Source organism: Canis lupus, chromosome 20, assembly GCF_003254725.2.
Source record: "Canis lupus dingo isolate Sandy chromosome 20, ASM325472v2, whole genome shotgun sequence".
In the NCBI taxonomy this organism is placed as follows: domain Eukaryota; kingdom Metazoa; phylum Chordata; class Mammalia; order Carnivora; family Canidae; genus Canis; species Canis lupus.
The window spans coordinates 40,003,025-40,019,972 of record NC_064262.1 but is presented as its reverse complement, the minus strand read 5'-3'; the positions used below and the strand labels follow the sequence as shown (position 1 = coordinate 40,019,972).

The 16,948-nt window shown below is 44.4% G+C and overlaps 1 protein-coding gene and 1 long non-coding RNA gene across 8 annotated transcripts in view; one reads left to right on the top strand and one right to left on the bottom strand.

The window, feature by feature from the left end:
* Positions 1-16,948, top strand: part of DAG1 (dystroglycan 1) — a 71,456-nt gene that overhangs the window by 25,098 nt on the left and 29,410 nt on the right. Inside the window, exon 1 of one of the 6 annotated variants that reach the window (XM_025455865.3) lies at positions 6,723-6,744. The exons of the other annotated variants lie outside the window; for them this stretch is intronic. The gene's annotated coding sequence lies outside the window, so the exon portion shown is untranslated. Of the gene's footprint in view, positions 1-6,722; positions 6,745-16,948 lie in introns of those variants that run through there. 6 annotated transcript variants of the gene reach the window in all.
* LOC112665788 (uncharacterized) lies at positions 1,330-7,195 on the bottom strand. 2 transcript variants are annotated; one of them, XR_007404205.1, is made up of 6 exons: positions 6,967-7,195; positions 4,224-4,386; positions 3,719-4,129; positions 2,903-3,642; positions 1,656-1,706; positions 1,330-1,575 (listed from the first exon to the last, which is right to left on the bottom strand). It is a non-coding gene; the product is annotated as an uncharacterized LOC112665788 (long non-coding RNA). The 2 variants fall into 2 exon arrangements; XR_003140555.3 differs by having other exon boundaries at positions 1,330-1,706.

Below are 16,948 nucleotides of genomic sequence, written 5' to 3'. Positions count from 1 at the left end.
TTCCCCCTAAGTGTGGAGCCTATTGTGGGGCCCCATCCTACGACCTATGAGATCATGACCTAAGCCGAAACCAGAAGTTGGATGCTTAACTGAGTGAGCCATGCAGGTGCTCTCATATGAATTACTTTTGTTGCATTAAGCCTGAAGGTAAGGACTAGACAGCTGATGGTATCATTGTGAGGCTAAGTGGTGATTGGGAATTATTAGCGGGGAATCTGATACTGAGAAACACTGGGTTAAGTCTACCCAGATCTTGCATTTAGCTCTGGGACCTTTGAGCTTGGTGATGGTCTAGTCAGGGTTTTTTCTTCCAGGAGGGAATGTTCCTGGGAAGGGAAGATGAAACTAATTTTTAATCTTAAGCAAACATAGCACAGTGTAGTAATTTCAGGCCCCAGTGTGACATTTTCTTCCATTATAGCCCAAGTCACTTTTAAAACAAAACAAGTTAGATGGACTTTAGTAACAAAATAAAAGAAGGCCGTGCTTGCTCGAAAAGAATTCTCAGAACCACTAGCTGATCTCTAAAGAGGAAGGATATACCTGGATGTTGATATTAGGGACCCTGAAATCCAGCTCCACAGGCAGTGCTTATGACTGTTGTCAGAGCTTTGAAGTAATGGCGTAGTGTCCTTTGAGACAGTAGAGCATAAGGAATGCTCCCCCAGACGGGTGTCAGTGTCAGGGGAAGATGTGGCTCTGACCTGTGTCCTCCCTGTCCCATCATTAGGCTATGTGGGCAAATCAGAACTAAGAATTTAACAAGGAAAGGTGTATTGGAGGGCTAATCAGATAATGAAGGGCTGAGTTTGGCAGGTTTCCTGAGGAAACAGCATTTGGGGACTGGGAGTTGGAGGGCAAGAGGGAGCTAGAAAAAAATTCCACTTAATGAATACTTAGGAGTACTTTTTGTGCTAGGCAGTGAAGGTGGACCTGATCCCGGGGTAGCTGTCATGAGCTGCCTGGAATGTAAGAGCCATGTGATGGCAGTTGTGGCTTGGGCAAAGTAATCTGGTGAACCAGGATTCAGGGTGCTGGCTCTGGCTCTGCCTTTTACTGGCTGTGATCTCCATTTTTTTCTTGTTATAAAGGAGACATTAGGTATTCTATAGGGTTGCTGTGAGGGTGCAGAAACACATGCCAGTGTTTTTTGTTTGGTTTTAATTTATTTGTTTAAGATTTTATTTATTCATTCCTGAGAGACACAGAGGCAGAGACATAGGCAGAGGGAGAAGCAGGCTCCATGCAACGAGCCTGATGTGGGACTTGATCCTGGAACTCCAGAATCATGTCCTGAGCCAAAGGCAGATGCTCAACCTCTGAGCCACCCAGGCATCCCATGTTGTTATTTTTAAAGATTTTATTTATTTATTCATGAGAGAGAGAGAGGCGGAGACATAGGCAGAGGGAGAAGCAGGCTCCATGAAGGAGGAAGCCTGATGTGGGATTCAATCTTGGGACTCCAGGATCACGTTCTGAGCTGAAGGCAGATCCTCAACTGCTGAGCCACCCAGGCATCCCACATGCCAGTGTTTAGGTGTTGCATCTGGAACAGGATACTCCTCATTATGGCAGCTGAGTAAGCCAGAGAAATATGGTCACTGAGGAAACAAGCTTATGTTGGCCTTGGTGGCCAGTGCATCAAGGTGGGGTACCTTCTGCTCCCTTCTTCCGTCTCATGCTTGACACTGGAAGCATCTAGATGTCTGTGAAGTAGTAAAACAAAAGCAAAAGGAAGGAATTAACTTTAGTATAGTGCCGCATTTGAGGTAAAACATTGATTTGTGTTTGTTGAACACCTGTTCCATTGAAGGTTTGGGTTACATGCCGTGAAAGTAAGCAATCCAGGTTAAGTGGAGCATAATTGTGCTGTAGGAACATCTGTGGCTTTGTGTTCAGGAGGATGTGCTATGGAGTGTACTCATTGTTAAATGAGTGGCAGGGATTGGACGTGCTTGGATAGGAGGAAAAGTACTCTTGCAGTAGTGAAAGAAAGTCAGTCCTTGGGAAAAGATGACTTGGGGCCCAGTCCTGAAGATAAGTAGAGAACCTGAAGGTTCAGGAGACATCTCAGTGCTGGGCAGTAATACAGTGTTCCATCTTGTGGAGGAGAGGAGCCCCAGAGCAGAGTGACCAGAGGTCAGGCATAAGCCAGGAATCATGCATGGCCAAGGCATTGGCCAAGGCTAGGGGTGGGGGGAATAGAAGGATGACAGGTGAGGCAGGAGGCACCCAGGAGGTGGGAAGGGGATAAGGATCCAGTGCATACTCTCTCAAGTCTTTGACCTATTTTTGAACTTGACTGGAAGGCTGGGTCTTGGTCACATTATTGGGTGGTGACAGTGGGCCCACGGAAGGTAGAGCGAAAGCAAGTGTCTGCCTGGGTCCTCCTGTCCCTTTCCTTTCCAGTGTTCTTGGATGGACAAACAGGTCTAGGAAGTAGGGGCCATACTATTAGGCCCTGGCTTTCCCTGATTGGTACTGACTTATATTTTCCTCCACCCTGGCTAGGCCTTGCTGTTTGTCTCCCACTGAACCAGTCTGAGCTCAGGACCCAGGTGAATTAGGCCCCTGTTCTGGAGCTCAGTGGATACTCAATCTAGTGGGGCAAGTTTTTATTGGGAAACAAGAGAAGCTTATATAATTTTTTCTTGAGATTTTAATCTTCTAAGTAAGAGCAAGCATTTTCATTTTATATTGTTCATTTGTGGAGAGATTGGAACACAAGTAGAATGGAATTGGAATTAAAGAGCATGTTGGGGAAGGTAGGACAGTATCTGATACTGAGTGGGTGGTCCAAATTTGTTGAATAAAAATGATCAAGAACATATTTCTGTCATGTATTTTCTTGTTAGAGGAAGGTACTTATGGAGAAAGAAGAGTAATTATTATAAAAGCAAACCTTATGTGTTTCTGTGATATTTATCCAGTGTCTTTCATCTAAAGAGCAAAACAGGGCAGCTTCGGTGGCTCAGCTGTTTAGTGCTGCCTTTGGCCCAGGGCCTGGTCCTGGAGACCCCGGATCAAGTCCCACGTCGGGCTCCCTGCATGGAGCCTGCTTCTCCCTCTGCCTGTGTTTCTGCCTCTCTCTCTCTCTCAGGAATAAATAAATAAAAATCTTTTTTTTAAGAGCAAAACAAATACCAGGTATCATTTAATTTGCCATTTGTCCACATTATACCTGTCCATGCTATTGATTATTATTGTAGTTGGTGTTATTGTATTCTATATTTGCCTAGAAAAAAAGGTTTCTGAGAACAAACTTAGATATAGAAAATAATTTTTAGGGATCCCTGGGTGGCGCAGCGGTTTGGTGCCTGCCTTTGGCCCAGAGCGCGATCTTGGAGACCCGGGATCGAATCCCACATCGGGCTCCCGGTGCATGGAGCCTGCTTCTACCTCTGCCTGTGTCTCTGCCTCTCTCTCTCTCTCTCTGTGTGACTATCATAAATTAAAAAAAATTTTTTTTTTTAAATTTAGAAAATAATTTTTAAAAATCCTCTTGGCCGAAAAAAATTGCTGTCACTCCATAGCACCCTCTGTTCCTCTGCTCCCTGGAATGCTGGGAACTCTGATAGTCACTGACCTTTTGCCAGAGGACAAATCACACCTGAGGTTCTGTTGGGCAGGACTGCTTCTTTCCTGTTGAGGGGCAGATAAAGTTAGAGCATGTTCACTCTACTTCAGAATGTTTTGGAAATGATTTCTTTAAAGCTACCTGTTTCAGGACGCCTGGGTGGCTCAGCAGTTGGATGTCTACTTTCGGCCCAGGGCGTGATCCTGGAGTCCCGGGATTGAGTCCCACATTGGGCTCCCTGCATGGAGCCTGCTTCTCCCTCTGCCTATGTCTCTGCCTCTCTCTCTCTCTCTCTCTGTGTGTGTGTCTCTCATGAATAAATAAATAAAATCTTAAAAAAAAAAAAAGCCCACTGTGTCGAGTCCCAAAAGTGCTATGCATTAATCATTTGCAGGTCTTGGTATCTGGATGCTACACATGAGCCACAGGGAAGTAAGTAATCAGTCCCAGACAGGCTCACACTGGTCCTGTGTGAGGTGTTAGTGAGTTGTGGAGGTGAGCCTTGTCACTTCCTTAGCTTCATGGTCAGTGGCAAATTCAGTACTTTGTAGTCTGTAAAAACAAAAGATAGCTGAGATGCCTGGATGCATTGCAAGTAATCTAAAAAATAGATTTGCAGACTCTAAGTTAGCCTTCTGTGAATTACCTGTAGTTGTTTATTGGGTAGCCCCCAAGCTGCTGCTCTGATTTGCATCTTCACTAACCCTTGATGTTTGAGAGGTGGAAACTCTGGTGTCAAGAGGATGCTGGGTAACTTCTTGCTTCTTAGCCTTTGTGCATGTAGAGAGCTTGAGTGATTTTTTAGGTGTCTGTGGATTATGAGAACTTGATTATTAAAAAAAAAACCAGATAAAACTCTAGCACTCTACATAAATAAACTGGCAACTGGTGAATTTACCATATTTTTAGTTCTTTGTCCTAAGGAAATCTGGACTTTGCGGTAAGCATTAGTTGAACATAGTTAATGATCTAAGGCCAGCAGAGAACTGGAGGGCTGTTCCCTCCCTTGGGATGAATATCATTGCTAAGGAACCTGTGGCTTCCTGTTTGTTCCCTTTCCAGTTCTGAGGGCAGGTTGACAGGTGGGACACTTGGGTTGTAACAGTCCATGAGATCCTGAAGGATTCCTGTAGAGGGACTGACAAAGAAAGAGTGAGGGCTATGGTTTCTGTGGTCATTTTCTCAACCAGGTATGAAATGTCTCAAGGCCAGCATGTCTTCACTATCTCAGGATGAACAGCTTGGCGGGAGTGTGGAGGGCACTCTCTCCATTCCCTGTTGGTTGCTGCTTTGACTGTTTTATCACTGCTTTTCCTACTCTCCCATATAGAAATCTTATCAAGACATAACTAGGTGGAGGGACAAGTGTAGGGACAAAGACCAGATCCTGTTTTATCAGTCAAGCTCTGTAGGGCAGTTTAGTCTGAGGAGATAGAATCAGAGCTCTCATATTCTCTCTCTTGCCTGTGACCTCTTAGTCTTTCCTCTTACCTGCCAACCAAGTTCTGAACAGGTAGGGCAGTGACCATCCCCATGGCTCTGAGAGGGACTAACCTGTTAGGAGGTGTGTGTTGCATGAAATCTCTGATAGTGTTTTCTGATCCATGCGTTAAAGAAATGCAAAGAGGAGGTTCCTGATTCGTAAGTAGGTTTATTCTTAAGAGCACAGAGCTTTAAAAAAAAAAAAAAAAAAAAAGACAACAACCACAGAACTTTTGATTTAAGATTCACTGGACTTTGAATCTTAAAAAGTCAAGGAGAAGACAAATTTTGTGCTTACAGAAGAGGTCCTTTAAGTAGTCATCTCCCAGTGCAGATAACTACATGGAGACTGGGAAGGGTAGGATTGCCTATGTGCTCACTGTAGAAGTATATTTTATTTTATTTTATTTATTTATTTTATTTTATCATTTAATTAATTAATTAATTAATTAATTTAAAAGTGATCTCTACCCCTAATGTGATGCTCCAGCTCATGGTCCGAGCAGAAATCGTAAGTCGGCTGCTTAACTGACTGAGCCACCAAGGTGCCTCAGACCTGCACTCTTTTGATAAGATGAAAGATCTCTGCATTTGTCCTCCCCTTATCCCTTATTGCTTTCAATTTTTATCCTTGGGTTCTAAAACACAATAATTAATTTCCAAATAATAACTACTGAGTGGAAGTGTACTTTTCCCTTTGTGCTAAGGGAATGATCAAAGTCTGCTAAAAGAGGAGTTAGAGACCCTGAGAGGGGGACAAGGGCATCTTCAGGGACTTCTTTAGTTGTGCTAAACTGGATGTAAATTCAGTGTGGCACATGATGCTGGGGATCACCTGGAGCTCTGAGGAAGAGGCAAGTACTTGGGAGTAACAGGTTTTCTCCCTCATACCTGGTGTGGAGGCACCTGAACTGGACACATTTCTCTAAATCTGAGGAGAAATGGGGTTTAAATTCTCTGGATCTCCTTGAGGAGCAGCCCAGTATCCTCTGCTGGGAAAGACTAGCAACATGGACACTGACAGGACCTGGCCCAAGAGTTTTGCCTTCGCCAGTTCACTGGTGCCATTCCAGGTAAGCCTCATTGTGAGGTCAGTGTGTCAGATGTCTCTGTCCTGCTCAGCACTGGTCTTGCCTACTCCTCACTGCCTGATGATAGCATAGCCATGGCTTTGCAGAGCAGGAGTTCCAAGAATCTGCAAGGCCATCTTTTGGCTGTTTTTCTACAGCCTTCAGAAGCACACCTCTTTAACCTACCAGAGAAGTTTGTAATGATTATATTTTGTAGTTGCAAGGCTGAGTTGGGTAGAAGGGCCAATTAGAGCCATACGTGGGAGGGAAGGAATTCAGCTAGTAAGAAAGCCTGAGCAAATGGAGTGGGTGCTAGTTGTGTCTTGTCCCTTTATAAACAAGGTTTGTTGGTCTGGCAGTTTCTGGCATGGTTGAAATATTCTTGATGGTTGAGCCTTTAAGAATGTGCCCCCCCCCCCCCAAAAAAGAATGTGGCCCCAAACAAGAACTTAGCCAAAGCAGGTCACAACTTTAAACACTGAAGGTTGAAGTATTTGCCTAAACACTTGGTGCAGTGGGAGCCTTACAGTGAAGGTGCAAGGACTCCTGTTCACCAGGGAGAGGACACCCTCTAACATCTGTCTTGTGAGGCTGCTGGCGAGGCCAAGGACTGTGGTAAGGGCAGACCTGACTAGGGTGCTGAGGGTGTTGAGGCCACTCTGGTGTTTCCTCTCCTCTGTTTCAGAATCTGATTAGCCAAGTAGGTCAGGAAGGCCAGCAGTCAGCACAGTTTTTCTCAGCTTAGTTCATTGAAGTCAGATTAGCATATTAGTTTTGAGTTATGGCTCTAATTTGTAATCTTTTGTAGTATAATGGAAGAAATGTCAGAAAACTCACCTTTTAACTTCAAAGTGTGAAATCAGGTGATGACTGCTTCTGTGCTTAGTGAATCATTTCAGGGATTTAGTGGAAACCAGTTCCCTAAATACTCTGATGTCTGCCGAGTGCCTGCTAAGCATCTGCTTGGGGAGAGGGTAGCAGAGGACGTGTTGCCGAGACCCCAGCAGTAGACCACTTCTGCCTCTTTTCCCCTCTGGGCAGCCCTTGGGATCCAGCCTTGCAGACACTGACCATCCTGCTCTCACAATGTAGTCCCACGCTACCTTTGTGCTGAGATGGAGAGGGGTTTGGATAGCCACGGGAAGTTGGGGAGTCAGAAGGAAACTTTTTAAGTTTCCAGGAAGCACCTACTTTGTGTTTGTAAATTTGCCTATTTTTTTCTATTTTCTTTTTTTTTGCCTATTTTTTTCTTAAAGATTTTATTTATTCATGAGAGAGAGAGAGAGAGAGAGAGGCAGACAGGCAGAGGGAGAAGCAGGCTTCGTGCAGAGAGCCTGATGCAGCACTCGATTCTGGGTCTCCAGGATCATGCCCTGGGCCAAAGGCAGGTGCTAAACTGCTGAGCTACTCAGGGATCCCAAATTTGCCTATTTTTAATACATAAGCATTTAGTTTTATTATCTCTTGTGCTTTTATGACTTAGCAATGTATGTAAATCTTAATTGAAAATTTTTTTTAATTTTATTTATTTATTCATGAGAGAGAGAGAGAGACACAGCAGAGGGAGAAGCAGGCTCCATGCAGAGAACCCGACACGGGACTCGATCCCAGGTCTCCAAGGATCACACCCTGGGCTGAAGACGGCACTAAACTGCTGAGCCACCCGGGGCTGCCCTTAATTGAATATTTTTGTATGAAATTTGGGAAGGCTGCATGCATAGCCGATGAAGCTTCACACCTAGCACAAGGGTAGATAGTCAGTAAATATGCGCTGAAGTGTAATTATTGTTGGGCTGTCTTGAGATAATTGTAACTTACTTTAATTGGGTTCTTGGATGCCACACGGGTATGCGGATGTGGTAATTCATTTTCACTTATATTCTGCTGAGTCTGGCCACCGACCTCTCACACTTACTCCCCACCTCCACCCCACCTCTCACTCCAGCTGCTATAGCCAGATGGTCCTTGTCTTTGGGCTCAGTTTACCCTTTTTTTCTGAAGTCTAAGTGGTATGACTCTGAGTAATGTGTTGTTAGAAAAAAACATTTATATTTATAATTGTGGTAAAAAAACATAACAAAATTTGTCGTGTTACCCATTAAAGTTTTTTTTTAAATTGTGGTAAAAAACATCTAACAGAATTTACCATGTTAACCATTTTTAATTGTGCAGTTCAGTACTGAGTAATGTTTAACAGCAGGCACCATAGTGAGGTCAGTGGAGTGTAGAACAAACCTTTTCTAAATAAGTGTTGTTACAGAAGATGTGAAAAATTGACCCAGGTGGAAAACCATGGTCTGGTGGAGAATGGCCTGCAGGGGTTTTTGAGCCTTGTGCTTCTCTTTCTTTAGGACATATTTGCACCTGAGTGAGTTTATACCCAGGTATTAAACCTTTGCTTCCTTCCTGCCTTTGTTGAGAAAAACCAAACCACTGTCAGCAGAAACCATTGCCCTTCCTGCACCTCTACTTTTGGTATCTGTGATAAGTGAGAATTTGCAAGTTTTCCAAGTGAGAAAAGTGTTCGAAGCAGTTTTTCTAACATTATGTAGAGCTTGCTTCTCAGAGGTAAATTTTTTCTTCCACATATTTTTACCCTGAGTCTCTTTCTGTGTATGTAACCCTAGGCTCCTTTGGTGGGTTCTCCATTGCCAGGATGGTATATCTGTGGGGCTGCCTCCATACCTCTGGTGATGTTCCTCCAGCGCACGGGCCAGGCAGAAACTTGTCACAGAGTCCTCGTCTGCCTTCAGAGCTGTGCGCTCTTGAGGTGACACCTTGAATCTTCACCAGTGACTTGGTTCAACACCTTCCTCATCTGATGCCAAAGGGTGAAAAAGGCCTGTTTTTAATTCAAAGCAGAGAGAGCTGCCTGTCTTTTTGGTATTTGGAGCCCAAATAAACAATGACTTCACACTATTGTTTTCCACTGTGTGGAGTACATCCTGTTGGCCATCAGTTTGAGCAGTTTTAAACTGGTTAACCCTCCAGAAATTTTATATTCATGTTAGACTGACATTTAACATTTAATTTTAACATCTGAGTGTGTGGTCAAAAGCTTTTATTTTTATTTTATTTTATTATTGTTTTCTTTCGAGAGAGGGAGCACGTGTGTGAGCTTAATGAGGGGTGGAGATGGGCAGAGGGAGAGGCAGAGAGAGAATCTTAAACAGGCTCCATGCCCAGGGGGTGGTGAACATGAGGTTTGACCTCATGACCCTGAGATCATGACCTGAGCCAAAACCAAGAATCAGATGCCCAACCAGCTGAGCCACCCAGGTGCCTCTGGACAAGAGCATTTTTGCTAGATGGAACCTAAAGGGATTGTTTCAGTTGTTTGTTCAGTTTTGCTTTTGACTTTCTCAAAACTATTTGAAACAGGGACATGGAATTTTATTATATGTTTGGCTTAAAAAGAAAGACCCATTTTACTTAAATTAATTATTACAGTGAATAGAAGCAGTTTGAGAGTTTAAGTACAATTTTAAAGATTTTATTTATTCATGAGAGACACAAAGAGAGAGAGGTATAGACACAGGCAGAAGGAGAAGCAGGCTCCCTGCAGAGAGCCCCATGTGGGACTCGATCCCAGGGCCCTGGAATCATGATCTGAGCCAAAGGCAGACGCTCAACCACTGAGCCACCCAGGCGCCCCTTAAGTACAATTTTTAGGTAACCTAGCTATATTGAAGAGTAGCAGTTCCTGGGAGTGATGCGGTGGACTGCCTCTGCCCCTGCCTCATTTTGTGTAGTTAATAATGGATTAAATCTCACAGCTTTTCCTTTCATTCTTAGAAAGCAGAAACTAGTAAGTAGGGAGCTGTTCTTTCAGAATTTTAGTTAAGATATCTTACTTAGTTCCATTCCCTGTGGGCTTTTCTGAGGAAACCTTAAGTTTACTATGAAATGAGTTGGTGCCGCATATGCATTTGTTCCTTGCATTTATTGAGTGGAAAGCATTTATTGACTGAGCTTCCTGTGTGCCTTGGGGTACTCATTAGCTCTGGGGAGGCAGGCTGAGCTGAAGAGAGCAGCTTCTTTCCTGGAGCTGGGCTTCCAGTGGAATCTTCTTCTAGTTCCCAGGGGCCATGAGGCCTGTGCTTATGGGCATACATTCTGCCCCCTCACCCTCAAGCAGGGCATGTGCTTCCATCACATATAGCTAGGGATTAGTGTTGGTGACAGGAAGGGCCGGAAGCATTCCCTTTTCCTGCTGAACTTGGGAGGTTTGGGGTACTCAGAAGTTTGAGGTCCTCGCCTGTCAACGTAATGCTTTTGATTCCCTAGTTGTGGCCCCAATTGACTGACTTAATAAACTTAAGATATACTTGCTTTCAGGGCAGTTGTGAAGTTTTTTTTTTTTTTTTTTTTTATAAATTTTTATTTATTTATGATAGTCACACAGAGAGAGAGATCGAGGCAGAGACACAGGCAGAGGGAGAAGCAGGCTCCATGCACCTGGAGCCCGACGTGGGATTCGATCCCGGGTCTCCAGGATCACGCCCTGGGCCAAAGGCAGGTGCCAAACCGCTGCGCCACCCAGGGATCCCAGTTGTGAAGTATTTTGATTTACAAAGGATACCACCTTTTAGGCATTGCTGAAAACTTGACTTTTTTTCCCCCATCACTGGAGAGTCCCGAGGATCACAGTTGGAGAAAGAAAGCATTGGCATGGCCATTGGCAGATGCAGGGGATTGTCAGCTTCCACTCCAACTAGATCTGGTTCCTGTGAGTGAGGGCACTGATCTGAAGTGAGTGTCAGGGCCTGGGGCCCCCGGGGCTTCCTACTCCAGACTGTCCTTTCATTGTGTCAGGTCTGTACCCCAGGAGTGTGCTGGGGGGTTCCCCTGCTCAGATATTCTTCCTCTTCCCCACAGCCAGCACAGTGGAAGTGCTGTGTCAGGGATGTTGTTAGGTGCGCTCGCCCAGGGAGGCGCGGGAAGGGGGGAAGGGTTCCTAGGGTACTGTGGGGCTCTCTTCCCTGGTGCTCCTGGGGCAGGAGTGCAGGCTTTTACTGAAAAAAGAGGGAGAGGGCAGCCTGAGTGGCTGCTCTGGGATAGCAGTGTCCCAAAGGGCTGTGCTGTGTCTAGGCTTTGCAGGCTATGGCATTTTTAAGGTTTCTCTGCCCCCTGGGGTGGAATGTCTAGAACTAAGCAGAGGGGGCGGGGTGGGGGCGGAACGACTGCTGCCTGGCAGCTATGCCTATTTTTCACACTTTTATGACTGTTGAATGTGTGTTTATTTTTTTTATTTTTATTTTTAAATTTTTATTTATTTATGATAGTCACACAGAGAGAGAGAGAGAGAGAGAGGCAGAGACACAGGTAGAGGGAGAAACAGGCTCCATGCACCGGGAGCCCGACGTGGGATTCGATCCAGGGTCTCCCGGATCGCGCCCTGGGCCAAAGGCAGGCGCCAAACCGCTGCGCCACCCAGGGATCCCTGAATGTGTGTTTAGAGAGCCAGGAGCTTCACCAGGCTCTGGGAAGGTCCCTCCTCACAGGGTTATATTTCACTGGGATCGAGGGCAGCACTGAGCTCAGGCTTAGTGGCAGGCACTCCTCTGGGTACTGGTACAGAGGACACCAGTTACCCGATCCCACTACCCATTTTTCAGTAGGAGATCTTTGGTATAGCTTCTGTTAGCCAGATAGTGGTGAGTTCGGCTGAGACATACATACTCTTGGGGTGTCCTGAGTGCTTGCTGGTGTTCTAGAGGGTTTAATGTGAGTGAGTACGCATATGCAGTATTAAATCAGTGGCTGTGTCAAGAAGATTGGGTGATTCTGCCTGTGTCTTTCTCTGGTTCCTGAGCACCTTTCTCCATACTCTGGCCACAGGCTCTGTGTGACCATGGATGAATGTTACTTTTCTCAGGGCCTTGTTCCCTGAAAAAATGAGGAGGAGGATCTCTGGAGTGCCTCCATCTCTGAATGACCAAATGTGTAAGAGACTATGAAAAGCCTTCCAAGGGGTGTCCTAGTTTGGGTGTTTGAATGCAGCCTGCCAAGTTCCTAGCATGGGAAGATGTGACCCTTGCTTATAGGAAGCCAGCGTTGGAAAGACACAAGACTGCTTTTTGCCAAGTTTCCAAAAGATCTTTTCTCCCCAGAGCATGGAAAACCAACATATAGCAGTTGGAGTTGTGCCCTGGACATCGCTTGCTTGCTAAATGCAGAGGCACTTAGTCATACCCATGAAACAGATACCCTGTGTCGTCATGTGTCCACAGATAGCAGACTGAGCTTATGTTCTTGGTAGGACAGGGTGTGTCTCATACTGTTGCTGTTTTCAAATAAACTGAGAATTTTTAAATGGAGAGTCAGAAGAGTAGAAGATCAGCTGGATCAAAGAAGTGAAAAAATAAGTAAAGAGTGAAGACATAGAAAGAAGCTAAAAAAAAAAAACAACAACAAAAAACAAAAGTCCTGTATCCTTCCTGTTCATTCATTAGGTGTGTGTCTGGAGCTGTATGTATGCTTGGTATACATTAGTGATTCTAACAGATGTGTCCCTGCCCCTCCACAGCTTCCAGTCTTGGAGGGTATTGGTTGAGCTCAGCACTTTACTAAGTAAGAGGTAAAATATATAAGAAAGGGGGTGCCTAGTAGCTCAGTTTGTTAAGCATCTGCCTTTGGCTTTAACTTGGGGCACTTGCTAGGGATCTGAGGAGAAGACCTCTGTGCAGCGTATGGTGAACCTGTTGTGTTGAGGAGTCAGAGCATTTCCTTCTTTGCCTTTCCTGGTGGAGGACCCTGTGGCAGTCACTGGGAGTTAAGTGATTCTTGGAGCTGATGCCTACAAGACCCCAGCTTCTAAGTCCCTGGTTAGTTGGTATCCTCTTGGGGAAGTGTGGTATTTAGCACTGTTGGCAAGTTTGTGTTGGGCACAAGTGACCCAGCCATCTACTGATGGCAAAAGAAGTCCCTGGGGTGCCTGGTTGGCTTAGTCAGTTAAGCCCCTGCCTTCAGCTCAGGTCATGATCCTGGGGTCCTGGGATCAAGCCCCAAGTCGGGTTCCCTGCCCAGTGGGGAGTCTGCTTCTCCTCTCTGTGCCACTCCACCCCTGCTCGTGCTCTCTCTCTCTCTCTCTCTCTGTTAAATAAAATCTTAAAAAAAACAAGGGAGACGTCCCTTTTGAGGAATGGGTCTGAAATCCTGTGAGAAATGCCTGGTTACCTGGGGCCTTAGGGTGGAACAATGTAGTGGAAACAGGAAGGAGGACAATGTTATACCTGTTATTTATCTAGCATTGAGAGGATGGGATCATACCAAATGATAAAATATCTTCATTTACTTTCTAAGGTGGGTGAATTCCAAATCCTTTTTCATATCTTTGTAGAGCAGCTACATGGGTTTTTCTGAGCCTTTAGGGAGCAAGCGCTGTCCTAAAGACTAGGGGTGTGTAAACTTGAGGGACATGGACACCAGGAGGTAGAGGTGGACAGAGACTAGGTTGATGGGTGGGGCAGGGCAGTAGCCCCAGGGCCTGGGATCTGGACACCATTCAGAATATGCCAGACACATGAATGAGGACAGGGCTTTCCAATCCTAAGAAGGTGGTGAAGAAGACACAGTAGGACATGCTGACCGTTTCAGGGTTTTTTATTAGTTTTAGATGGCAGTACTCAGCCAAAGATTTATTTATTTATATATATATTTTTAGAGCGAGGGCATGCACACATGGAAGGGGCATGGGGAAGAGAGAGAATCCTGAGCAGACTCCCTGCTGAGTGGGGAATCTGACACAGGGCTTGATTCCCCGACCCTGACATCATGACCAGACCCGAAACCAAGTCAGACACTCAAACTACTGAGCCACCCAGGCGCTCCTGTTCTGTTGTGTTTTTGTAAGATCCTGTTTTAGGAAGTAGAGCAGTTAGAAATTTGGAGGGCCTTGTGAGCCCCTCCTTTTCCCTTGACTCTCTCTTTCTAGAGTGAACTTGGCATTTAAGATCATATGCATGATTTTATTTATTGCATACATACGAATCTATAAACAACATATGAATATTATACATAAATAGTGTTAATATCTTTATGCAGTGGGCATATTTTCTGCTGAACCTTTTTGAGATTTATCAATTTTGGTTCTTAAAAGTTTTAGTTCATTTTTAATTGTCCTATAGAGTTCCATGGCATGAAATGCTGTCGGTGCTTTCTCCAGTTGATGGATGCTGGGGTGGTTTTCAGCTTTCCAGTGTTGCAGTGGATGTGCTCACTCTGTCTCTGGATGTTCGTGTGCATATGTGTATCTTTGCATGTGTGTTCCTTGAGGTATGTGTCTAGGAGTGGAAGGGCCGAGCCAGGTGGTTCATTCTCTACTTTTGTACCCTCCATGATGTCACATATGAACATTTTTGCCTGTTCTCATGGCGTGGAAAGTTTTTTTGCATTTCTTTAATTTTCTTTCCCCTGATTATTAGTGAGGTTGAACATGTTTTTTTTTTTTTTTTTTTTTTTAAGATTGATTGATTAATTTAGTGCAAGTGGGAGGAAGGACAGAGGGAGAGAAATCCTTCAAACAGACTCCCCATTGAGCATAGAGCCTGATGTGGGCTTGATCCCAGGACCCTGAGAACAGGATGGAGCCGAAATCAAGAGTCAGCCACTTAACCAGCTGAGCAACCCAGCTGATTGGTAAAAGATGGGTTGAATATCTTTTGTATGTTGACTGCTATTCAGGTTTCTTCTGTGAATTACCTTTTCTCTCTTTTGTCTTTAACCCATTTTTATTATTTTAGGGCACCTGATGTATTTTGATGGGGATCCTTTAGCCATCATATACATTGGAAAAGCTCTCTCCCAGGCTGTGGTTGGTCCTTTTAACTTTATGGTATCCTTTACTGTATAGAAATTCAAAATTCAAATTCTAGGGGCACCTGGCTGGTTTAGTCAGTGAAACATGTGGCTCTTGATATTAGAGTTGTGAGTTTGAACCCCACAATGGGTGTAGAGATTACTTAAAAATAAAATTATAAGACTTTATTTAGGGGATCCCTGGTTGGCTCTGCGGTTTAGTGCCTGCCTGTCTTTGGCCCAGGGTGTGAGTCCCAGGATCGAGTCCTGCATCGGGCTCTCTGCATGGAGCCTGCTTCTCCCTCTGCCTGTTTCTCTGCCTCTCTCTCTGTCTCTGTGTGTGTGTCTCTCATGAATAAATAAAATCTTAAAAAAAAAAAAAAGACTTTATTTATTTGAAAGAGAGCACAAGCGGTGGGGAGGGAGAAGCAGGCTGCCCATAGAGCAGGGAGCCTGATGTGGGGCTCAATCCAGGACCCTGGGATCATGACCTAGATTGAAGGCAGACACTTAACCGACTTAGCCACCCAGTCACCCCTAAAATTCTAATTCCAATTTATCCTTTTTTAATGATTTAAAACATTTTTTTGAGATAATTGTGGATTCACACATAGTCATTAAATAATACAGAGATCCTGTGTATGGTTTACCCAACTTCCCCCCATGGTAATAGCTTACAAAACTATAGTACAACATCACAACCAGGATACTGACAATGATATATCAGAATATAGAATATTTTCATTACCACAGGATCCCTCACGTGGCCCTTTAAAGCTATACCTACTTCCTTCATGCCCTGACTGCCTCTTTAACCCTTGGCAACCACTAATCTGTTCTCCATTTCTATAATTTTGTCACTTCAAGAATATAATAAAAATATATGTAATACATATATGTAATGTATGTATAAAAATATAATAGGTAACCTTTTAGGATTAGCATTTTACACTCACCATAATTCAATGAATGAATAGTTTTTTTTTTTTTTTAATGACTGAATAGTTTATCCCTTTTTATTACTCATTAGTATTCCATGATATGAATATACCACAGTTTGACCATTTATCCATTGAAGGACATCTTGGTTGCACTCTTTGTTGAAAAAACTATTTTCCCCCTTTGAATTGCTTTTGTATCTTTGTCAAAAATCAGTTGGGCATTCTTGTTTAAATCTATTTATAGAATCTAGGGGTACCTGGGTGGCACAGTGGGTTCAGTGTCTGACTGTTGGTTTTGGCCCAAGTTGTGATCTCAGGGTCATGGGATAGAGCCCTGCCATGCTCAACATGGAGTCTGCTTAAAAGACTCTTTCCCGGGGATCCTGGGTGGCTCAGCGGTTTGGCACCTGCCTTCCGCCCAGGGTGTGATTAGGTAGTCCCGGGATCGAGTCCGGGATCGAGTCCCACATTGGGCTCCCTGCATGGAACCTGCTTCTCTCTCTGCCTCTCTCTCTGTGTGTATCTCTCATGAATAAATAAATAAAATCTTAAAAAAAAAAAAGACTCTTTCTCTTTGCCTCTGCCCACTGTGTGCACTTGCGTATATGCTCTCTCTTAAGAAAATAAATAAATCTGGGGCAGCCCCGGTGGCGCAGTGGTTTAGTGCCGCGCCGCCTGCAGCCCAGGGCGTGATCCTGGAGACCTAGGATTGAGTCCCATGTCGGGCTCTCTGCATGGAGGCTGCTTCTCCCCTCTGCCTGTGTCTCTGCCTCTTTCTGTGTCTCTCATGAATAAATAAATAAAATATTAAAAAAAGAAAATAAATAAATCTTTAAAAAATTTAATGTATTTCTGGATTTTTAGTTGTTCCATTGGTTTATGTATTTGTCTCTCCACTAATATAGTCTTGATCATTGTAGCTTGCTAAGCTTTTTTTTTTTTTTTTTTTTTTAAGATTTTATTTATTCATGAGAGAGAGAGAGAGGCAAAGGGAGAAGCAGAGGGAAAAGCAGGCTCTCAGTACAGGGAGCCCGATGCAGGACTCGATCCCGGGACTCCAGGATCACACCCTGGGCCGA